We start from the raw sequence: 13,280 nt of genomic DNA, 5'->3' as shown, positions 1-13,280 counted from the left end.
CTGAGAAACTGATTAATGATGTATGAATTCATCACACAGATTGACACCTTTCTTTTCATGGAGTAATTTGCTCTAAGTATTTTTATGGAGTCTTCAAAGGGATAATTTCCAAACGCATTGAGGGCTATGGTGAAAAAGGAAATACCCTCAGACAAAAACCAGAAAGAAGCTTTCTGAGAAACTGCTTTGTGATGTATGAATTCACCTCACAGAATTACACTGTTCTTTTCATTGAGCAGTTTGCTAACACTGTTTTCTTGGAATCTGCAATCTGATATTTCGGAGCTCATTGAAGCTTAGGGTGAAAAAGGAAATATCCTGAAATAAAACTACATAGAAGCTTTCTTAGAAACCACTTTGTGATGTGCTAATTCATCTCATAGAGTTGCACAATTCTTTTCATGGATCATTTTGGTAGCACTGGTTTTGGGGAATCTGAGAACGGATATTTTGGATCCCATTGAAGACAATGGTGAAAAAGGAAATACCCTCAGAAAAAAACTGGAAAGAAGCTTTCTGAGAAACTGCTTTGTGATTCGTGAATTCATCTCAAAGAGTAAAACGATTGTTTTCTTAGAGCAGTTTGCTAACACTGTTGTCAGGGAATCTGTAAGGGGATAATTGGGAGTGCATTGAAACTATGTAGACAAAGGAAATATGCTCAGATAAAAACCAAAAAAAACTTTCTGAGAAACTGCTTTGTGATGTGTGAATTAATCTCATAGGTTTACATGTTTATTTTCATGGAGCAGTTTGCTAACACTATTTTCATGGAATCTGACTAGGGATATTTGGGAGCACATTGAGGCCTACAGTGAAAATGAAAATATCCTCATACAAAAACCAGAAAGAAGCTTTCGAGAAATTGCTTTGTGATTTGTGAATTCATCTCTCAGAGTTACACAATTCTTTTCATGGAGGAGTTTTGTTACACTGTTTTTGGGGAATCTGAGAAGGGATATATTGGATCACATTGAAGCCTATAGTGATGAAGGAAATACACATTTCTTTTCATGGAGCAGCTTGCTAACACTGCTTTCTTTGAATCTGCACAGGGGTATTTGGGAGTGCGTTGAGGCCTATGGTGAAAAAGGAAATATCCCCAGATAAAAACTAGAAAGAAAGTTTCTGAGAAACTTGTTTTTGACGTGTAAATTCATCTCACAAAGGTACACCTCTCCTTACATTGAGAAGATTGCTAACACTTTTTTCGTGGAATCTGCCATGGGATATTTGGGAGCACATTGAGGAATATGGTTAAAAAGGAAATATCCTCAGTCAAAAACCAGAAAGATGATTTCTGAGAAATAGCTTTGTGATGTGTGAATTCATCTCACAGAATTACACCATTCTATTTATGGATCTGTTTGGTAGCACTGTTTTTGGAGATCTCAGAAGGGATATTGTGGATCGCATTGAGGCTTACGGTGAAAAAGCAAATATCCTCAGATAAAAAGTAGAAAGAAGCTTTCTGAGAAACTGCCTTGTGATGTGTAAATTCATCTCACAGAGTTACACTGTTCTTTTCATTGAGCAGTTTGCTAACACTGTTTTCTTTTAATCTGCAATATGATATTTTGGAGTGCTTTGAAGATTATGGTGACAAAGGAAATATTCTCATCCAAAAACCAGAGAGATGCTATCTGAGAAACAGCTTTGTGATGTGTTAATTCATCTCACAGAGTTATACCATGCTTTTCATGGAACAGTTTGGTAGCACTGTTTTTGGTTAATCTGATAGGGGATATTTTGGATTGCATTAACGCCTACGGTGACAAAGTAAATATCCTCAGATAAAAACTAGAAAGAAGATGTCTGAGAAAGTTCTTTGTGATGTTTGAATTATCTCACTGAGTTACACCTTTTCTTTTCATGGAACAGTTTGCTAACACTGTTGTTATGGAATCTGCAGAGGGATATTTGGGAGTGCATTGAGGCCTGTGGTGAAAAAGTAAATATCTTCAGATGAAAGCTAGAAAGAAATTTTTTTAGAAACTTCTTTGTGATGTGTGAATTCATCTCATAGAGTTACACTGTTCTTTTTATTGAGCAGTTCGCTAACACTGTTTTCTTGGAAGCTGCAGTGGGATATTTCAGAGCACATTGAAGTTTATTTTGACAAGGGATATATCCTCAGACAAAAACTAGAAGGAAGTTTTCTGAGAAACTACTTTGTGATTCGTGAATTCATCTCACTGATTTACACAAAACTTTTCATGGAGCAGTTTGGTTGCACTGTTTTTGGGGAATTTGAGAAGGGATATTTTGGATTGCATTGAAGCCTACAGTGACAAAGGGAATATCATCAGATAAAGACTAGAAAGAATCTTTCTTAGAAAGTTTTTGTGATGTGTGAATTCATCTCACCAAGACACTTTTCATGGAGCAGATTTCTGACACTGTTTTCGTGTAATCTACAAAGGGATGTTTCAGAGCCCATTGAGGCCTATAGTGAAAAAGTGAATATCCTGTGACAAAACATAAATGAGGCTTTGTGAGAAACTGCTTTGTGATGTGTGAATTCATCTCACAGAGTTACAATGTTGTTTTCATTGAGCAGTTTGATAATACTGTTTTCATGGAATCTGCAGTAGGTTATTTAGGAGTGCGTTGAAGCCTATGGTGACAAAGGGAATACCCTCAGATAAATAACAAAAAGAAGCTTTCTGAGAGACTGCTTTGTAAGGTGTGAATTCATGTGAGAGTTACACTGTTCTTTTCATTGAGCAGTTTGGTAAGACTGTTTCCTTGGAATCTACATTGGGACATTGTGGAGCACATTGAAGATTATGGTGAAAAAGGAAATATACTCATATTAATACTAGAAAGAACCTTTCTGAGAAACTGCTTTGTGTTGTGTTAATTCATCTCAGGGTTCATTTCATGGATCAATTTGGTAGCACTGCTTTTGTGATGCCTGAAAAGGGATATTTTGGAGCATATGAAAGCTGATGGTGGAAAAGGAAATATCCTGAGATAAAAACTAGAAAGAAGATTTCTGTGAAATTTCTTTGTGATGGGTGAATTCATCACACAGCGTTACACCTTTATTTTCTTTGAACAGTTTGGTGGCACTGTTTTTATGGAATCTGCAAAGGGATATTTGGGAGCTCCTAGGGGCCCATCGTGAAAAAGGAAATAACTTCAGATAAAAACTGTAGAGAAGCTTCTCGAGAAACGGTTTTGTGATGTGTGTACTCATCTCAGAGTGTTTAACCTTTTTGCTGATTGAGCAGTCCATCATCACTGTTTTTGTGGTACCTGAGAAGAGTTATTTAGGAGCACATTGAAGCCTATGGTGCCAAAGAAATATAATCAGACAAAAGACAAAAGAAGCTTTCTGAGAAACTTCCTTATGATGTGTGAATTCATGTCACGGATTTACACCTTTATTTTCAAGGAGCTGTTTGCTAATACTATTTTCGTGAAATCTCCAAAGGGATTTTCGCAAGCACATTGAGGCAAATGGTGAAAAAGGATATATCCTCAGACAAAAAGTAGAAAGAAGCTTTCTGAAAAACTGCTTTGTGATTTGTGAATTCATCTCACAGAGTTACATGATTCTTTTCATGGAGCAGTTTGGTAGCACTCTTTTTTGGGAATCTGAGAAGGAATATTTTGGATCGCATTGAAGCCTGTGGTGACAAAGGAAATATCCTCAGATAAAATCTAGAAAGAAACTTTCTGAGAAACTTCTTTGGATATGAGAATTAACCTCAAAGAGTTACACTATTCTTTTCATTGAGAAGTGTGCTACCACTTTTTTTGTTGAATCTGCGAAGGGACATTCCAGATTGCATTGAGGCCTATGGTCAAGAAGTAAATATCCTCAGATAAAATCTAGAAAGAAGCTTTCTGAGAAGCAATTTTGGATGTGTGAATTCATCTCACAGAGATACACTGTTGTTTTCATTGAGCGGTATGATAACACTGTTTTGTGCAATTTGCAATAGGATATTTGGGAGCGAATTGAAGCTATGGTGACAAAGGAAATATCCTAAGAAAAACACCAAAAAGAAGCTTTCTGAGAAACTTCTTTGTGATGTGCGAATTCAACTCACAGACTTACACCTTTCTTTTCCTGGGGCAGTTTGCAAACACTATTGTCATGGAATCTGCAAAGCGATATTTGTGAGTGCGTTGAGGGAAACAGTGAAAAAGGAAATATCCTCAGACAAAAACTAAAAAGAAGATTTATGAGAAACAACTGTGTGATGTTTGAATTCATCTCACAGGGTTACACCATACTTTTCATGGAGAAGATTGGTAGCACTGTTTTTGGGGAATCTGAGAAGGGATATTTGGACTGCATTGATGCCTATGTTGAAAAAGGAGATATCCTGAGATAAAAGCTAGAAAGAAGCTTTCTGAAAAAGTTATCTGTGATGTGTGAATCCATCTCACAGAGTTACACCTTTTTTTTCATGGAGCAGTTTGCAAACCCTGTTTTGGTGGAAACTGCAAAGTGATATAAGGGAGCGCTTTGAGGCCTATGGTGAAAAAGTAAATGTCCTCAGAAAAAAACTAGAAAGAAGATTTCTGAGAAACTACTTTTGGATGTGTGAATTCAACTCACAGAGATACACTGTTGTTTAAATTGAGGAGTTTGATAATACTGTTTTCATGGAATCTGCAATAGCATATTTGGGAGTTCATTGAAGAATATAGTGACAAAGGAATTATCCCCAGACAAAAACCAGAAAGAAGCTTTCTGAGAAACTGTTTTATAATGTGTGAATTCATCTCACAGAGATATGCCTTTCTTTTCATGGAGCACTTTGCTAACACTGTTTTCGTGGAATCTGCAAAGGGACATTCGTGAGTGCATTGAGGTCTGTGGCGAAAAAGGAACTATCCTCAGACAATAACTAGAAAGAAGCTTTCTGAAATACTGCTTTGTTATTTGTGAATTCATGTCACAGTGTTACACGATTCTTTTCATGGGGCAGTTTGGTAGCACTCTTTTTGGGGAATCTAAGAAGGGATATTTTGGATCACATTGAGGTCTATGGTGACAAAGAAAATATCCTCAGAATAAAACAAGAAAAAACTTTTGGAGAAACCACTTTGTGAAGAGTTAACTCATCTCACAGAGTTACACGATTCTTTTCATGCATCAGTTTGGTAGCCCTTTTTTTGGGCAATCTGAGAAGGGATAATTTGGATCTCATTGAATCATATGGTGAAAAAGGAAATATCCTGAGATAAAAACCAGAAAGAAGCTTTATGCAAAAGTTCTTTGTGACGTGTGAATTCATCTCACAGAGTTACAACTTTCTTTTCATGGAGCACTTTGCTAACACTGTTTTCATGGAATCTGCAAAGGGATATTTGGGAGTGAGTTGAGGCCAATCGCAAAAAAGGAAATATCCTCAGTCAAAAACCAAAAAGAAGCTTACTGAGAAACCTTTGTGATGTGTGAATTTCATCTCACAGAGTTAGACTGTTCTTTTCATTGAGCAGTTTGCTACCACTGTTTTCTTGGTATCTGCAATCTGATATTTCTGACCGCATTGAAGCTTAGGGTGACAAAGGAAATATCCTCATATAAAAACTAGAAAGAAGCTTTCTGAGAAACCATTTTGTGATGTGTTAATTCATCTCACAGAGTTACAGGACTATTTTCATGGATCAGTTTGGTAGCACTGATTTGGGGAATCTGAGAAGGGATATTTTGGATTGTTTTAATGAATATGGTGACAAACGAAATAGTATCAGATAAGAACTAGAAAGAAACTTTCTGACAAAGTTCATTGTGATGTGTGAATTCATCCAATAGAGTTATGCCTTTCTTTTCATGGAGAAGTTAGTTAACATTGTTTTTTGAAATCTGTAAACAGATATTTGGCAGCGCAATGAGGCCTATAGTGGAAAAAAATGTATACTTGCATAAAAACTAGAAAGAAGGTTTCTGAGAAACTGCTATATGATGTGTGAATTCATCTCACAAAGATACAGCTTTCTTTTCACGGAGGAGTTTTCAAATCCTGTTTTTGTGGAATCTGCTAAGTGATATATGGGAGCACATTGGAGAATATGGTGACAAAGGAAATATCCCCAGACAAAAACCAGAAAGAAGCTTATGAGAAACTGTTTTCTGAAGTGTGAATTCATCTCACAGAGTTACACCTTTCTTTTCATGGAGCAGTTTGCTAACACTGTTTTCGTGGAATCTGAAAAGGGATATTTGCGAGTGCATTGAGGTCTATGGTGAAAAAGGAACTATCCTCAGACAAAAAACAGAAAGAAGTTTTCTGAGAAACTGTTTTGTGGTTTGTGAAATCATCTCACAGTGTTACATGATTCTTTTCATGGAGCAGTTTGTAGCACTGTTTTTGGGCAATCTGAGAAGGGATGTTATGGATTGTATTGAAGCCTATGGTGACAAGGGAAATATCCTCAGATAAAGACTAGAAAAAAGCTTTCTGAGAAACTGTTTTGTGAAGAGTTAATTTATCTTACAGAATGACACGATTCTTTTCATGGATCAGTTTGGTAGCACTGTTTTGGGGGAATCTGAGAAGGGATATTTTGGATCGCATTGAAGCCTATGGTGACAAAGGGAATATCCTCAGATAAAAACTAGAAAGAAGCTTTCTGAAAAAGTTCTTTGTGATGTGTCAATTCATCTCACAGAGTTACACTTTTCTTTTCATGGACAAGTTTGCCAACACTGTGTTCATGCAATCTGCAAAGGGATATTTGGGAGCGATTTGAGGCCTATGGTGATAAAGGAAATATTCTCAGATAAAAACTAGAAGGAAGCTTTCCGAGTAACTGAGTTGTGATTTGTAAATTCATCTCACAGAGTTACAGTGTTCTTTTCATTGAGCACTTTGTGAAAACTGTTTTCTTGCCATCTGCAGTGGAATATTTTGGAGCACATTGAAGCTTATGGTGATAAAGGAAATATACTCATTTAAAAACAAGAAAGACGCTTTCTGAGAAACTTCTTTGTGATGTGTTAATTCATTTCACAGAGCTACACGATTCTTTTCATGAATCATTTTGGTAGCAGTGTTTTGGGGAATCTGAGAAGGGATATTTTGGATCACATTGAAGACTATGGTGACAAAGGAAATATACTCATGTAAAAACTGCAAACAAGCTTTCTGAGAAACTTCTTCATGATGTGTTAATTCATCTCACTGAGTTAAAACTTTCTTTTCATGGAGCAGTTTTGTAACAATGTTTTCGTGGAATTTACACAGGGATATTTTGTAGCACAATGTTGCCTATAGTGCAAAAGGAAATATCCTCAGGAAAAAAAAATAGAAAGAAGCTTTCTGTGAACCTGCTTTGTGATGTGTGAATTCACCTCACAGTGGTATAAAGTTCTTTTCTTTGCCCAGTTTGGTGACACTGTTTTCATGGAATCTGCAATAGGATATAAGGGAGTGCATTACAGTCTATGGTGACAAAAGAAATATCCTTACAGAAAAAGCACAAAGAAGTTTTCTGATAAACTGCTTTGTGGTGTGTGAATTCATCTCACAGAGTTACATGATTCTTTTCATGGAACAGTTTGGTGGCACTGTTTTTGGGCAATCTGAGACGGTATATTTTGAATGGCATTGGAGCCTATGGTGACAAAGGAAATATCCTCAGATAAAAACAGGAAAGAATCTTTCTGAGAATGTTCTTTGTGATGTGTGAATTCATTTCACAGTGTTACACTGTACTTTTCACTGAGCAGTTTGCTAACACTGTTTTCGTAGAATCTGCAAAGGGCTATTTGGGAGCCCATTGAGGTTTATGGTGGAAAAGGAAATATCCTCAGAAAAAAATTAGAAAAAAGCTTTCTATGAAAATGCTTTGTGATGACTGAATTCATCTCACAGAGTTAAACTCTTCTTTTCATTGAGCAGTTTGCTAACATTCTTTTCTTGGAATCTTCAATGAGATATTTCTAAGTCTATTGAAGCTTATGGTGATAAACGAAATGTTGTCATATAAAAACTAGAGAGAAGCTTTCTGAGAAACTCCTTTCTGATGTGTTAATTCATCTCACAGAGTTACACGATTCCTTACAGGGATTAGTTTGGTAGCACAATTTTTGGGGAACCTGAGAAAGAATATTTTGGATCGCATTGAAGCCTAAACTGACAAATGAAATATTCTCATATAAGAAGTAGAAACAAGGTTTCTGAGAAAGTTCTTTCTGATGTGCGAATTCACCTCACAGAGTTACACCTTTCTTTTCATGGAGTAGTTTGCTAACACTGTTTCCATGGAATCTGCACAGGGATATTTGGGAGCACATTGAGGACTATAGTGAAAAAAAAATCCTCAGAATAAAAACTGAAAAGAAGCTTTCTGACAAACTGCTTTGTGACGTGTGAATTCATCTCACAGAGCTATGCCATTCCTTTCATTGTGCAGTTTGCTAACACTTTCTTCATGAAATCTGCAGTAGGATATTTGGGAGCACATTGAAGCCTATCATGACAAAGGAAATATCCTCAGATAAAAAGTAGAAAGAAGCTTTCTGAGAAACTGCTTTGTGATTTGTGAATTCATCTCACAGAGTTACACTGTTCTTTTCATTGAGCAGTTTGCTAACACTGTTTTCTTGGAATCTGCAATGGTATATTTCAGAGTGCATTGAAGGTTATGGTGAAAAAGGAAATATCGTTATATAAAAAAAAGAAATAAGCTTTCTTAAAAACGACCTTGTGATGTTTTAATTCATCTCACAGAGCTACATGATTATTTTTGTGGATCAGTCTGTTAGCAATGTTTTTGGGGAATCTGAGAAAGAATATATGGGAGGGGATGGAGCAAGATGGCCAAAAAGGAACAGCTCCAGTATCCAACTCCCAGCATGAGCGACACAGAAGACCGGTGATTTCTGCATTTTCAACTGAGGTACTGGGTTCATCTCACTAGGGAGTGCCAGACAATCGGTGCTGCTCAGCTGCTGCAGCCCGACCAGCGAGAGCTGAAGCAGGGTGAGGCATCGCCTCACCTGGGATGCGCAAGGGGAAAGGGAATCTCTTTTCCTAGCCAGGGGAACTGAGACACACAACACCTGGAAAATCGGGTAACTCCCACCCCAATACTGAGCTTTAAGCAAACAGGCACACCGGGAGATTATATCCCACACCTGGCCTGGAAGGTCCCACGCCCACGGAGCCTCCCTCATTGCTAGCACAGCAGTCTGCGATCTAACCGCAAGGCAGCAGCAAGGCTGGGGGAGGGGCGCCCACCATTGCTGAGGCTTAAGTAGGTAAACAAAGCTGCTGGGAAGCTCAAACTGGGTGGAGCTCACAGCAGCTCAAGGAAACCTGCCTGTCTCTGTAGACTCCACCTCTGGGGACAGGGCACAGTAAACAACAAAAGCAGCAGAAACCTCTGCAGACGCAAACAACTCTGTCTGACAGCTTTGAAGAGAGCAGTGGATCTCCCAACATGGAGGTTGAGAACTGAAAAGGGACAGACTGCCTGCTCAAATGGGTCCCTGACCCCTGAGTAGCCTAATTGGGAGACATTCCCCACTAGGGGCAGTCTGACACCCCACACCTCACAGGGTGGAGTACAGCCCTCAGAGGAACCCTCCAAAGCAAGAATCAGACAGGTACACTCGCTGTTCAGAAATATTCTATCTTCTGAAGCCTCTGCTGCTGACACCCAGGCAAACAGGGTCTGGAGTGGACCTCAAGCAATCTCCAACAGACCTACAGCTGAGGGTCCTGACTGTTAGAAGGAAAACTATCAAACAGGAAGGACACTCACACCAAAACCCCATCAGTACGTCACCATCATCATCAAAGACCAGAGGCAGATAAAACCACAAAGATGGGGAAAAAGCAGGGCAGAAAAGCTGGAAATTCAAAAAATAAGAGCGCATCTCCCCCGGCAAAGGAGCGCAGCTCATCGCCAGCAATGGATCAAAGCTTAATGGAGAATGACTTAGACGAGATGAGAGAAGAAGGCTTCAGTCCATCAAACTTCTCAGAGCTAAAGGAGGAATTATGTAACCAGTGCAAAGAAACTAAAAATCTTGGAAAAAAAAAGTGGAAAAATTGATGGCTAGAGTAATTAATGCAGAGAAGGTCATAAATGAAATGAAAGAGATGAAAACCATGACACGAGAAACAAGTGACAAATGCACAAGCTTCAGTAACCGACTAGATCAACTGAAAGAAAGAGTATCACCGATTGAGGATCAAATGAACGAAATGAAGTGAGAAGAGAAACCAAAAGAAAAAAGAAGAAAAAGAAATGAACAAAGCCTGCAAGAAGTATGGGATGATGTAAAAAGACCAAATCTACGTCTGATTGGGGTGCCTGAAAGTGAGGGGGAAAATGGAACCAAGTTGGAAAACACTCTTCAGGATATCATCCAGGAGAACTTCCCCAACCTAGTAGGGCAGGCCAGCATTCAAATCCACGAAATACGGAGAATGCCACAAAGATACTCCTCGAGAAGAGCAATTCCAAGACACATAATTGCCAGATTCACCAAAGTTGAAATGAAGGAAAAAATCTGAAGGGCAGCAGGGAGAAGGGTCGGATTACCCACAAACGGAAGGCCATCAGACTAACAGCAGACCTCTCGGCAGAAACTCTACAAGCCAGAAGAGAGTGGGGGCCAATATTCAACATTCTTAAAGAAAAGAATTTTAAACCCAGAATTTCATATCCAGCCAAACTAAGTTTCATAAGTGAAGGAGAAATAAAATCCTTTACACATAAGCAAACGCTTAGAGATTTTGTCACCACTAGGCCTGCCTTACAAGAGACCCTGAAGGAAGCACTAAACATGGAAAGGAAAAACCGGTACCAGCCATTGCAAAAATATGCCAAAATGTAAAGACCATTTAGGCTAGGAAGAAACTGCATCAACTAACGAGCAAAATAACCAGTTAATATCATAATGGCAGGATCAAGTTCACACATAACAATCTTAACCTTAAATGTAAATGGTCTACATGCTCCAATTAAAAGACACAGACTGGCAAACTGGATAAAGAGTCAAGATCCATCAGTCTGCTGTATTCAGGAGACACATCTCAGACGCAGAGACATACATAGGCTCAAAATAAAGGGATGGAGGAAGATTTAACAAGCAAGTGGAGAACAAAAAAAAGCAAGGGTTGCAATCCTAGTCTCTGATAAAAGAGACTTTAAACCATCAAAGATCAAAAGAGACAAAGAAGGTCATTACATAATGGTAAAAGGATCAATTCAACAGGAAGAGCTAGCTATCCTAAATATATATGAACCCAATACAGGAGCACCCAGATTCATAAAGCAAGTCCTTAGAGACTTACAAAGAGACTTAGACTCCCATACAATAATAATGGGAGACTTCAACACTCCACTGTCAACATTAGACAGATCAACGAGACAGAGAGTTAACAAGGATATCCAGGAATTGAACTCATCTCTGCAGCAAGCAGACCTAATAGACATCTATAGAACTCTCCATCCCAAATCAACAGAATATACATTCTTCTCAGCACCACATCCCACTTATTCCAAAATTGACCACATAATTGGAAGTAAAGCACTCCTCAGCAAATGTACAAGAACAGAAATTATAACAAACCGTCTCTCAGACCACAGTGCAATAAACTAGAACTCAGGACTAAGAAACTCAATCAAAACCTCTCTACTACATGGAAACTGAACAACCTTCTCCTGAATGACTACTGGGTACATCACGAAATGAAGGCAGAAATAAAGATGTTCTTTGAAACCAATGAGAACAAAGATACAACATACCTGAATCTCTGGGACACATTTAAAGTAGTGTGTAGAGGGAAATTTATAGCACTAAATGCCCACAAGAGAAAGCTGGAAAGATCTAAGATTGACACTCTAACATCACAATTAAAAGAACTAGAGAAGCAAGAGCACATGCATTCAAAAGCTAGCAGAAGGCAAGAAATAACTAAGATCAGAGCAGAACTGAAGGAGATAGAGACACAAAAAGCCTCCAAAAAATCAATGAATCCAGGAGTTGGTGTTTTGAAAAGATCAACAAAATTGACAGACCATTAGCAAGACTAATAAAGAAGAAAAGAGAGAAGAATCAAATAGACGCAATAAAAAATGATAAAGGGGATATCACCACTGACCCCACAGATATACAAACTACCATCAGAGAATACTATAAACACCTCTACGCAAATTAACTGGAAAATCTAGAAGAAATGAATAATTTCCTGGACACTTACACTCTTCCAAGACTAAACAAGGAAGAAGTTGAATCCCTGAATAGACAAATAGCAGGCTCTGAAATTGAGGCAATAATTAATAGCCTACCAACCAAAAAAAGTCCAGGACCAGATGGATTCACAGTTGAATTCTACCAGAGGTACAAGGAGGAGCTGGTACCATTCCTTCTGAAACTATTCCAATCAATAGAAAAAGAGGGAATACTCCCTAACTCATTTTATGAGGCCAACATCATCCTGATACCAAAGCCTGGCAGAGACACAACAAAAAAAGAGAATTTTAGACCCATATCCCTGATGAACATCGATGCAAAATTCCTCAATAAAATACTGGCAAACTGGATCCAGCAGCACATCAAAAAGCTTATCCACCATGATCAAGTGGGCTTCATCCCTGGGATGCAAGGCTGGTTCAACATACACAAATAAACATAATCCAGCATATAAACAGAACCAAAGACAAGAACCACATGATTATCTCAATAGATGCAGAAAAGGCTTTTGATAAAATTCAACAGCCCTTCATGCTAAATACGCTAAAAAAATTCGGTATTGATGGAATGTACCTCAAAATAATAAGAGCTATTTATGACAAACCCACAGCCAATATCATACTGAATGGACAAAAACTGGAAAAATTCCCTTTGAAAACTGGCACAAGACAGGGATGCCCTCTCTCACCACTCCTATTCAACATAGTGTTGGAAGTTCTGGCTAGGGCAATCAGGCAAGAGAAAGAAATCAAGGGTATTCAGTGAGGAAAAGAAGAAGTCAAATTGTCCCTCTTTGCAGATGACATGAAGGTATATTTAGAAAACCCCATTGTCTCAGCCCAAAATCTCCTTAAGCTGATAAGCAACTTCAGCAAAGTCTCAGGATACAAAATTAATGTGCAAAAATCACAAGCATTCTTATACACCAGTAACAGACAAACACAGAGCCAAATCATGAATGAACTTCATTCGCAATTGCTTCAAAGAGAATGAAATACCTAGGAATCCAATTTACAAGGGATGTAAAGGACCTCTTCAAGGAGAACTACAAACCACTGCTCAGTGAAATAAAAGAGGACACAAACAAATGGAAGAATATACC

The sequence above is a fragment of the Macaca fascicularis genome, chromosome 3 (assembly GCF_037993035.2).
Source record: "Macaca fascicularis isolate 582-1 chromosome 3, T2T-MFA8v1.1".
Classification (NCBI taxonomy): Eukaryota; Metazoa; Chordata; class Mammalia; order Primates; family Cercopithecidae; genus Macaca; species Macaca fascicularis.
Note: the sequence above shows the minus strand (reverse complement) of the source record.